Consider the following 12,446-nt stretch of genomic DNA (forward strand, 5'->3'; position numbering starts at 1 on the left):
CTTCGTCAAATCAGCCTCTCAACCAAGAGGTTGCAGATTCCCATCAGTTAAATGTTTGTCTTACATGTCAAAACTCTGTTTTTCTGCATCTTGGACTAACCATCCCTTAGAGGGTATAGTTAGAAGATCATCGATTCCTAACGAAATCGATGTAGTGGCTTGATGGAAGCCTAGAGTCTTTAGTTGATTTAGTATATTGGGTGTATATCCCATTCCAAAATGAATTCTTAATATGCTAATAAGTCGTTTCATATCAGCTTCGTCTATCTCTTTACTATGGAAGAGCAGATTGACCCATTCCGCCATACCTAAGTACCCCCCCCCCCCCCTCCTTCGGCTTCCAAACAACTGAAGTGCAACATATATGTTTCACAGGGAAATGTTATTTCCCATGTCTAAGAAAACTTGTATGCATTTCACCTCCCCTCAATCTCGGTTAGAGTAAAGCTATTCCTGGAGTTTAGGATACCATCTCCGATTTGCTCAAGTTCCACGCTTCGCTGCGTAAAGAAGGCAGTGCATATTGGGGATGGAAGTGTGGTGCTTCCATTCTTGAGGACGAACACCACTGATGACATGAGTGGCCTATCATCTTGGTTCTCTTGGACACACATTACATGGATGCAAAGTGAAGCTTCATCCAATGAACAAGTATCCATGATAGATGAGTCCACCAATTCATTTATCGTTCCTTCCTTCCACATATTCCATGACTGAAACAATGACAATTATTAGAAAACATCATCAATAACTTGATATATTCCTATATTTGGAACTTCGCAAAATTCTTCTGTGTACACTTACATATATACATACAATGAGGCTAGGGAAGCCCATGGTGTGACAATTTGAGATTCTCTTCATATCAGTAATAATCTCAAGTACTAGCACACCAAAGCTGTAGAGATCAGACTTGGTAGAGAAGACACCTTTCATGGCATATTCTGGAGACATGTAGCCACTGTATGACATTGCACTCACATAGATTAGTAAACATGAATTTAACATGCTTTCAAATTTACATGATTTATACTTTTGAAATTTTTACTCACTATGTTCCCACAACACGCTGGGTGCTTGCATTCTGTTGGTTGTCGCCAAAGATCCTCGCCATACCAAAGTCAGTTATCTTGGGTTTCATCTCTACATCAAGCAATACATTTCCAGCTTTGAGATCCCTATGAATTATTGTCACCCTTGAATCCTGGTGGAGATACAAAAGTCCCTTAGCAACCCCTTTATTATATTAAACCGTATTGTCCAGTCCAGTATTAATCTTCTTGAATCATCTTTACAATAAACACATGTTAGAAAATGTTGTGGTTTGTTTTAGGGAACTGTTGATTGTTTCTGGAATATGTACCAAAAAGGACAGCATCTAAGCTTTTGTTCGGCAGATACTCATAGATCAATAATTTTTCATCCCCTGCACCACAACATCCAAGAAGTCGAACTAAGTTTCTATATTACTTCATTCCTGAATTCCTTTGTTCCTTGTTGAGAATCACTACTTAGCCTCTTGACAGCAACTTCTTGGCCACCTAATAATCCCTGGAGAGTTTTAAGGGGGACTTAGACTCAAACTTTTCAATGAACAATTTAATTATACTAATTTTAGAATGAACTTCAGGAATTTGCTGATCTATCAAGATACCTTGTAGACCTTGCCAAATCCTCCCTGTCCAATCATACATGTCTCAGAGAAACTGTTTGTTGCTAGAGAAATTTCCTCAAAGCTTACAAATGGAAATTTATGGTCATGTGGAGGGTCTCCTTCCCCAAGTTCATCAGAGGTACAAATACCATTCAATGCAGTCTTCTTGTATTTTCTCCTCTTTTTTTTGTTCTTGCCTGAACGCACAATGTTATAATTATTCCTCGTTTGATGAGTGTATGATTAACATAAAAAATAAAGTGTTACTCCCTCCCTCCCATAAATGAATCTAATAAGATCTTAAATTATGGGATGGAGGGAGTATATTTCACCACTAGAACTGTCCATGTATGTCTACTATTCTCTCATGGACTAAAAAACCAAAGCAAATATAACCTTTATGCCATGGTGGGAAATGGTTGACCTGACAAAATGGTGACCCCCAATCATGTAAATTAAGTTACAACTTACATGTGTTACGAAAAACTACCTCTTCTCCCTAGCCTCATCCTCCCAAGTAAAGAGATGGTTTGGTTTCTCTAGCATGTGTGGTCCATCTTATTTCTAGTACATCGCCAATATTGATTAAGTCATTTGCAACATTGGCTAATTTCATGCTCAAAATCACGTGAGGGGTTATTTCTATTGTTTCACGTATTTATTTATTTTGTAAATTTATATGGTTCACATTAGGAGAAACACTATAATACCTTTCAATTTTAGCCATGCGAGGAAAATGCATAGGACTGCAACAACACCGGTTCCTAAAATTGCCAGGACAGTCCTCGCCACGGTGCTCTTTGTCCTTTCACCAGTGGAATGTACAAATACCATAGAATGGGCAATGACTGATGTAATCATGAAAGTATGTTTGTAAATACAAGGTAACTAGAAGGAGGGAGAAAATTGGCACCAGCTGCTACTTCTAAGCCTCCAAGCCGGAGATATAGCGTGACGCTGCCAAGCCCTTCGCCGAACTTTCCCGTGTCGATCAACTCCCCCGTCCAAATTAAGCACCTCGTCGCTTCTCCTCCAGACCTGCTGCTGCCTAGGTTGATGAATGAATACGCCACGCAGGAGCAATTGCTTCTGCACTCCACCGCACACTCCTGCAACGAGCTCATGTTCCCGCCGGCAATCGTGAACCTGTCCGGCGCCTTCATCTCCGTCAAGGCCAAGAAGACGTCACCACATCCCTGCAATGCCTCCTTTCGTCGGCACCCGGCTGAAAACCTACCAGCTACCCACTCATTCGTGCTTGCTGGATCGAAGCCATTGAGGCACTTACACACTGGTATGGGCGCCACCGTCTCGTCGCAGTAGCCGTATGGACCACAAAAGCCGTACCGGCTGCACTCCGATGATGGCCAGTTTTCCAGGACTACCCATGCCGAGGAGGTGGTACTCCAGCTCTGGAGCTGGAAATCTCCGGAGTAGGTTGCCACATACCTAGTGTGTGGGCGCCGGCAGAGACAGTGTAAGTGACGTAGATCTCCTGGTCGTTGTTGACGACGGCCTGTTAGATGATGACGGTCGCACTACGGTTAACCTGCTGGTACTGGCGCTCACTCTTCACGAGGTATCCTGTCCACGGGCCACTGCGGGCCACTGGGCGAGTCCCGTCCCACAAGAATAACTGGATGAGAGTGTCTGGGTCGACTCCATAGGAGAAGCGCCCGGGTGATGGGTCTCCAGGGTCCTTCCAGGACACCACACGGCTGGTGCCGTGTGTGACATAACTGAGCCGTATCTTCATTTCTGGAAGCACCGTGTCGGTGAGGTGGTCAAAACTCAGCCATAATATAGTCCCATTCGGCGATCGGACAACGAGGTTGCCGGTGTTCTCGAGCACCGCTACCGGCGAAGAGGAGCTCGAGGTGGCTGTAACATCTGTCGTCCAAACGACATGGCCACCACCACCGTCTGAGAGAACGAGGTTGGAGGTGTTGGTGAGGGATAGCCTCGGCAGCGAGGAAGTGTTGCTGGTGACCGGGGTCTCCCTGTTGGCTACCCACACGACGGTGAGCTCCGGTATGCTGCTGTACCATACGCCCAGGTACAGGCTGGCCGGACCGCCGGAGTGGAGTCGGAGGGACTGAAGAAGCCCAAGGCGAAGGCACCGTCGTCCGAGATGATGGTTGCGCCCGGTGCGAGCGGCTTGCCGGGGACAAGCCGGTCCTCGCCTCCTCGGCCGCCCGCAACGGCAGGAACAGAAGGATTAGAGCCGCGGTGTAGCAGGTGAGAGCCGGCCAATCCATTGATCGATCAGGCCGAAGTGTTCTGCAGTAAATTGCTACGTGCTCTGGCAATGAATCTACTAATCGTGCCCTGTTCCATTGCTGATGCTGACATGCTGTTAGTTAAGGTGCAAAGTCCCGATCGATATGATGCTTGGTCTTGCAAGCAGCAAAGGACTAGTGCTAATATCTTGACAAATCAGTGACCGGTTCCAGCAGTCACGTAGGGTCGATAAGGAATTCGGCGATTGAAAAATGCAATGCTTTTGAATTATTGTTCGAGTTGAGAGTTGACATTTCAGCCGTCCACGTCGAACAGCGTTACCGTAGTACCAGGGCAACGTCGCCAGTGTGAGCCCAAACAATATTTTTCGAAACGGTTTTACCATTTCAAAGGCGACTGAACGCTCAAAAAGTCCAGCCATATGACAGATTCATACTATGAAGAAAGAGAGAAGGTAAAAAATAGATTAGTCCAATAGCAAGTGTTATATCTAACCTCGTTATATGTGTGACATGGGAGCAGCGTGGCTATACTATTAACCATGCTCTTAGATCACACAAGTTGTAGAGTTCGTCTTCACAACAGTGAAATACTTGTTTTACATCAAATGTCATTATTTATATACATTTGGTAAGAACAGCGATGAATCTAAAAAAATATTCTTATGGTGTCAACTACCACCTCCGTACTGGTTTATTGGTTCCCATATTATTTTGTGTCAAATTTTGGCCATAGATTTAAGTAAGAAAAATAATAATACATGTCACGAAAAATTATATCTTTGGATTTGTATTCGAACATAGTTTTCAGTGATATTATTTTTGGTTACATGCACTAACATTTATGATTGCGAATGCGATAGAATAGCAGTACATATGAAAATCTTGGGTAACATTAAAGATACTGCTCCACTTTTGGGCTGTGCTCGCAGCAGCACGACGTACACGTACTTCACATAGTAGTCCTACTGTTCACCAGATAGTTTACTTTTGTTTTGCGTTTGTGAATCACTAGATAGGTTACTTTGCCTATACGCTGTGGTTTACCCATGTTGGGTGCACCCACCGTTCGCTGCTATCGTCATGTGCAGGAAAAAGCTTTCATGTTGAGTGCACCAAGGTCTATTGGTTGACGCGCACAACTTGAGTCGTAGCTCAGTTCGATGGAATGCCTGCATGACCGTTGGTTTTGCACAAGTTGCAAAATGATGAGGTAACTTGGTCGTGACACCTCCCCGTTTGTCATACTTTTTGCACAATTTTCATTGTCTAGTCCATCAGACCTTACCAATCAAGTGGATGCGCCCTTGTATATGTAGTCAGAATACAGAAAATGTACTCAACAATGCACACGATGGTTGTTGGGGGGACAAATACAATAGAATCTGGGCTTGTCGTAGAAAAATAGGAAAAATGAATCTGGACCATCAGATGTGAGATTGATGGCCCGGATTGGAGTGGAGTGATTTGTGCACACAATTTGCGAGAAGATCCCTCCCTGCAAGCTAATTTGGTACCGCTGTCCTCGTCGTTCAAGTCCAAGTCCCCTATGCAGCGACATCACAGATCCATCCGACTGTGGTTGTGGCGGCCTAGATGCCTCCTCCAAGCTAGGCAAGTATGCAGGGTGGAGGCGCTGTACGATCTCTCCGGTGGCTCCTGGCCGTTGTCGCACTGGAGGCACTGTTTGAGGTAGATCAGATCCCTCCACTATAATCTGTATCATGCATGTTCAATCTGATAGTTCAGAATCATTTTTTTCTATTTTTCTACCACAAACCCAGATTCTACTATATTTGCCCTCGATGAAGCACCCTAACTTTTTGTGACCATCCTACTATTTCTGACAAGTATAAACACAACAAATGAAAGAACGGCAGACAAGAATATCACTTGCTTTCAATGTAGAGGCCGCCTTCATTGAATTTGCTTCTCTTCAATTCCTACTTCTGTGCATGTATCTTAATTTTCATAAACTGAGAGTGATATACTGAGGCCAGAAACGGAATATCATTCAAAGATCATACCTTCTGAACAACACATGATAGATAATTATTGTGTCTTATTTAGAAAATGCTGTCACTATTTTGTGAGCCACAGGATTTACAACGATGTTATGTGCACAGAAATCTAAATAATTAAAAAAAATCACCGCCCCTCTATCTCGGTATGAGTCAAATTATTCATGGAAGTGTGAATATCTTTTCTTAACTCATCCACTTCAACATTCCGCCGTGCGAAGTAGGCAGGGCGATTGGGGGTTGTAAGTGTGGTGCTTCCATTCTCTAGGACGAACACAACAGATGACATGAGTGGCTTGTCGTCTGGGTTCTCCTGAACACACAAGTGTGCTAGATGGACACAAATCAAAACTTCTTCTGGTGAAGCATTTATGATAGATGAGTCAGGAAGTTCCTCGGTCTCTTCTTCATTCCACATATTCCATGACTAAAACAAGAAAGAACATCATATCAGTACTGAATTTATCCCTCAAACAAAAAATTACTTCGGACTTTGATCTATTTCTAGAAATGGAACTTAATATAAATATTCTGTCTACTCACATATACTGTGAGGCTAGGGAATCCCATGGTTTGGCTATTGGAGTTTCTCCTTATACCAGTTACAATCTCCAGTATTAATACGCCAAAGCTGTAGACATCGGACTTGGTAGAGAAGAAACCTTGCATTGCATACTCAGGAGCCATGTAGCCACTGCTTGGTTATACTAAAACTGTTAGAATTTATCTAACATGAATTTAACTTACTAATATGAGTTTCTTTTATGAATGCTCACTATGTTCCAACTACACGTTGGGTATTTTCATTTTGCTGGTTATCACCAATGATCCTTGCCATACCAAAGTCAGCTATCTTGGGTTTCATGTATGCATCTAGCAAAACATTTCCAGCTTTTAGGTCCCTATGAATTATGGTGAACCTTGAATCTTCATGAAGATATAGAAGCCCCCTTGCAACCCCTTTGATTATACTAAACCGTTTTTCCCAATCCAACAACAATTTTCTTGAGTCATCTACAAAGAAACAAATATGACAAAAATGTAAATTTTTGGGTTATCTTAGGAAATTATGGATTGTTGTTAGAATATGTACCAAAAAGGGTAGCATCCAAGCTCTTGTTAGGAAGATACTCATATATCAAGAGCTTTTCACCTCCTTCATCACAACACCCAAGAAGTCGAACCAAGTTTCTATGTTGCAATTTTGCAATTAGAATTACTTCGTTCCTGAATTCTTTTGTTCCTTGTTGAGAATCTCTACTTAGCCTCTTGATTGCGACTTCTTGACCACCTAATAGTCCCTAGGGAAACATAAAGTTGAGTTTTACATATGAATAAATCAATTCTCCTAATTTAGAAGGAATAACGTGAACTACATAGTCAACAAGCTACCTTGTATACTTTGCCAAATCCTCCTTGTCCAATATTACATGCTTCAGAGAAATTGTGGGTCACAAGAAAAATTTCCTCTAATCTTACGAATGGAAAATCTTGATCATGAGGAGCCTCATCTCTACCAAGTTCTTCGGAGGTACTCATACCATCCAATCTTATATTCTTGTGCCTTCTGCAATTTTTGTTCTTGCCTGCGACCACAATGTAACATTCATTTCCAATTAGCATACCATGGGCATAAGAAATAAAAAGTTATACGTGACCCCACAAATTGTCTATATTGTTGTTATTCCCTTTATGAACTCACATAACAAGATGAAATAACCCATTAGGCAAAAAAACATTCACCAAAAAAATCTATTTGCTCTAGTTCACTATTCAACGCAGCGGTAAAGCTGTTGCCTTGTGACCATGAGGTCACGGGTTCGAATCCTGAAAATAGTCTCTTGTAGAAATGCAGGGAAAGGTTGTGTACTATCTATACTACTTAAAAAGAACGTAAGGTTTTCATTTCATCTCTTTTTCGTCCAACCTTTCATATATACGTCCCACTCTTTCCTTATCCTTTTTGATTTCTTCCTCCCATATTTGATTTTTCTCCCATTCATTCAATTGTCTCATGTTTATTATACTACTTAAAAAGAACATAAGGTTTCCATTTCACCTCTCTTTCGTCCAACCTTCCATATATACGTCCCACTCTTTCCTTATCCTTTTTGATTTCTTCCTCCCATATTTGATTTTTCTCCCATCCATTCAATTGTCTCATGTTTATTAACTTACCAAAATAAACACATATTTTGTTGGCAAGTCATTAAATTCTTACCAAATAAGTGCTTAACAATAAAATGGCAGATAAATCATGGCAATTGCATACAAATATTTGGTAAGATTTTAGCGTATCAATATAATAATATACGTGGATTCTCAAAAACAATAATACAATAATAGACGTGCAGTCAGGGGCTAATCTATTAGAATGTTTATACTCCCGTCGCAACGCACGGGCAATTGTCTAGTAGACCCAAAATGGTCGGACCCTTTCCTAGACCCTGCACAAGCGGGAGCTACATGCATCGGGCTGCCCCTTTTTTTATTAATTCACTGTTTAAGTGGCTTAGAGCCTTAGACGATACCGGAAACTGAGGGCATATTGTGGTAGTAGATGATGAATTCCAAGTTATGTTATTAAACTGGCATTCTCATAAAGTTTTCAAATAAAACTTGTTTAAGTAGATTCGGCGAAACATACCTTTGCACTTTAACCATGCAAGAGAGATGCATATGACTGCGAAAAAACTACTGATTAGAACTGGCAGCATAATCCTAACTGCATTACTTTTTCGCCTTTTACCTGCGCCATACATATATATAACATAAGAGAAAAAGAAGATGACTGATACAACTTAACTATATTAGCAAAGACAGTAAAAATGACAAAACTGGTAGTAGAAAGAGACGAAATGAAAGTTTGTTGCCACCGGCTACCTGCTAGTCGTAGATAGAGCGTCTCTCCACCAGGCTCGCGTAATTTTCCAGTGTCAATCAAATCCCCAGCCCATAACAAGCACATTGTCGCGGCTCCTCCGAAACTGCCACTACTGACGTTGCGATGCACATACCCCACACAGGAGCAGTTGCGGTTGCACTCCGCCAAACACTCCTCAGACGTACTTCTGCCCCCTCCGACAAGCGCAAATTTATCTGGAGACTTCATCCCCAACATGGCCAAGTAATTACTTGTGCACCCGTGCAACAGCTCCTTCCGCCGGCACCCCGCCAAGAACTTGCCACTAGTCCACTCCTCCTTGTTTGCTGGCTCGAAGCCATCTAGGCACTTGCAAGTTGGGATAGGCACGACTGTCTTGTCGCAGTAGCCATATGGGCCACAATGACCATAGCGATTGCATTCAGCAGACCACATCGAAACGACAACCCACACCGACAACCTGCTACTCCAGATCGCAATGTGATACTGACCAGAATAGGTCAACACTGTCCTTGTGGGTGGGGCGCCATCAGAGAGGCTATATGTGACATAGATGTCATCACCGTTGCCGATGATGGCCATGTAGATGAGAACATCACTAACGTTCATGGCCCCTACCAGCTGTTGTTGGCTAAAGCTAAACACTTGGATCCCCGTCCATGGGTTGCTACGGTCACCAAGCTCTGCCCGTCCCTCAGAAATATTTGGAGGGGTGTGTCCAGGTCGCCACCTAAGGAGAAGCGTCCTGGAGAAGGGTCGCCGGGGCCCTTCCAGGATACCAGATGATCGCGAGTGTCACGTGAGCTGTATTTGATCCGCATCTTCATCCCAGGGAGGAGCGTGTCCGTGGGGTGGTCGAAGCTCTGCCACAGCGTGGTACCGTTTGCCGATCGGATGACGAAGTTGCCAGTGTTCAGAAGCACCGCTGTTGGGGTAGACGAGCCAATGGTAGTGGTTATGTTGGCCGTTGTCCAAAGGACACGGCCGCCACTATTATCTTCGGAGATAACGAGATTGGAGGTGTTGGTGAGGGAGAGCATCGGTGCAGAGGAAGTGTTATTGGAGATTGGGGTTTCACGGTTGGCAACCCACACAACTGTGAGCTCAGGGATATTGTTGTACCATATGCCAAGGTACAGCTTGGCTGGAGTGGAGTTGGAGGGGTTGAAGAAGCCTAAGGCGAACGCTCCGCCATCAGAGATGATGGTGTTGCCAAAGCCCAGCGGCTTGCCAGGGACAAGCCGGTCGTCGGAGGCACTCAAAGGAAGGAATAGAATGATGAGGGCCGCGGTGCAGCAAGCCAGAGCCACTGAATCCATCAATTGGTTAGGCTAAAATCTTACTTACTAAGCTGTACCTAAGCTATAGGCTATATATCAGTGCTGCTCAATGGAGAAAAGCACTTGCATCGAACCTTCGTCTACAAAGTAAAAAAAGATAGTTTGACCAACGATCCACGACTGTTCTATCACGGAAGCAGATGATTGATAATGCAAAGAGAATGCTACAATGAGCTGGTTTCATAATATGTGCTGGAGTTTATATTTCAGCCATCCACGTCGGAGTTGGGATGCCACCATCACTGCTGACTACTCCCTATGTTCCAAATTACTCGTCGGAGAAATGGATGTATCTAGAATTAAAATACATCTAGATACATTCATAACTGCGACAAGTAATTCGAAATGGAGGGAGTAGATAGCTAGTTCTTTTTTCGTCATCATTAACCACATCGCTTCTCACTAAAAGGAAAAATCCGTAATAGCAAGACACAGCGATCAGCGAATGACCGCGGTGGGTGAGATCTTAATATTGAGATACTGACCGGGCCCAGATCATACGGTCCAGCTCCGGCGCGGTTGGATCACAGGATTTCAAAGTCGTTGGTCAAACCTATGAATGTACGTACCGACGGAAAAGGTGCTTCCATTCTCAGACATAATTTCCTAACGTCTTAATGTGCAAACTGAATATTCTCTTACTCGTCATGTCACAGCTGAAAACATTTAACACTAGAAAAAAGGTATGGTAGCTCTCGGGTGCCCCTCTAAACAACACTGCCCCGGCCTGGGTTATATTCTCATACGGCCGCGCGGTTGAACCCCAGTGTTTCAATTCTTGGACAAACTGGTCTACACGCCGATGTACGACCAACGGCTTGGCAGTGGAGACCAGCTTGCCGGAGACCAGCCTGTCGTGGGACATGCTCAATGGCTGGAGGATTAGAAGGATCAGAACTGCAGTGCGGGTGAAGAATGGGTGAGCCGGCCAATCCATCGGTAGCCACTAGTCTATTGGTGCTGCTACATTGTTAAGCTTTCATCGAGCATCGATCACAAGTAAATAAATAAATAAAAATGCTCCGATGAATCGTTCAGTATCTGTCCACATGTCTAATAAGATGATTCAACGATGCAAAGTTTTTTGGATTTATGGTCGATTGGCTTGGAGTCGCTGAGAGTGCGTTGGATGGAGTTGACATCTCAGCTGTTCACGTCGGAGTTAGGATGCCATCATCACTTGCTTATCAGTCAGGCTAGTGACTGAAATATTAGCCTATACCGCCCCGGCTGCTATGGCCCCGATGCATTGGATCTTGTTAGAAATAGAGTAAATTCCGGTTTTTACCCTCTATTTTGAGATTTTTGACAATAATTACTCCATTTAGCGAAATTTCATCTATTTTACCCAATTTAACAAAAGTTCTGCCACAATTTACCCTGTTTAAAATTTTGTGAGCGTTTTGACCGACAGGTCCCAATTGTCAGGTCCAGCTAGCATGCCACATCGACGGTTTTTTCCTGCCTACTTTCTTCCTGCTGGATCGGTCCTCCCAGCTTCTTCTTGACCGGGACCGGGACCAGCCCGATGGAGGTCGCTCGAGTCGCATCCAACGCACAATGCCCGAGTCGACCGTGAGCCACGCTTGCCTCTAGTCTGTTCTCGCTTGCGTTGCCTACCCCCTATCGATTGCATCACACGTCCAGGCTTCCAACCCACACACACGTCAGGCTCGCTCGAACCTAGGGTCTGGGATTGTCAGGCAGTGGTGACGATGACGGTGGCGGCGGCGACGAGTGCTGAGCAGCCGGCCATGCGATTTCATACCTCCTCGAGCAGAGGGTTGTATGGCCGCGGCATCCAAGCAAGAAATGACCCCGTGGAATCCGATGGCTCTGTCAAGCTCGCCGACGTTGGCATAGGCGCGTCCATGTACATGATCCCATGAGGCTGTGCCCAGTTCTTCTTACTACTTTGGCGACATAACAGGGATCCCATGAGCACTCGTGGAGCTATGGCCAAGCAAAACTGTGACATGGCCCGCCCAGCTCAGTGGTAATTCCCTAGGATATGAGATGAAAATGGGTTATCAAAGTAAACTAGTTAGATTTCCCTTCAGTTTGGCCCGCCCAGCTTTTCAAGTGTAGCTCCGCCCATGAGGTTGTGCTCAGTTGATGGCAGGGCTATGGCGATGGCTGGTCCAACAAGCTAGTGAGGTTGGTGAACAAACAAGCCCTCTCAGTCGTACCCCATTCCACAAGATTTTGACCATCTTTATCATAGCAATTTGTGTATCTGAAATTTTCCCGACTCATGCACTAGCCGGCGAGGCGTTTCATTCGGACAGAATTAAGATGCTTATTGAA

The 12,446-nt window shown here is 44.1% G+C and overlaps 1 pseudogene; it reads right to left on the minus strand.

The window, feature by feature from the left end:
- Nucleotides 1–416: 416 nt before the first annotated feature.
- Nucleotides 417–10,118, minus strand: LOC123101545 (G-type lectin S-receptor-like serine/threonine-protein kinase At1g11300; annotated as a pseudogene).
- Nucleotides 10,119–12,446: the final 2,328 nt, after the last annotated feature.

This window comes from Triticum aestivum, chromosome 5A, assembly GCF_018294505.1.
Source record: "Triticum aestivum cultivar Chinese Spring chromosome 5A, IWGSC CS RefSeq v2.1, whole genome shotgun sequence".
NCBI lineage: Eukaryota > Viridiplantae > Streptophyta > Magnoliopsida > Poales > Poaceae > Triticum > Triticum aestivum.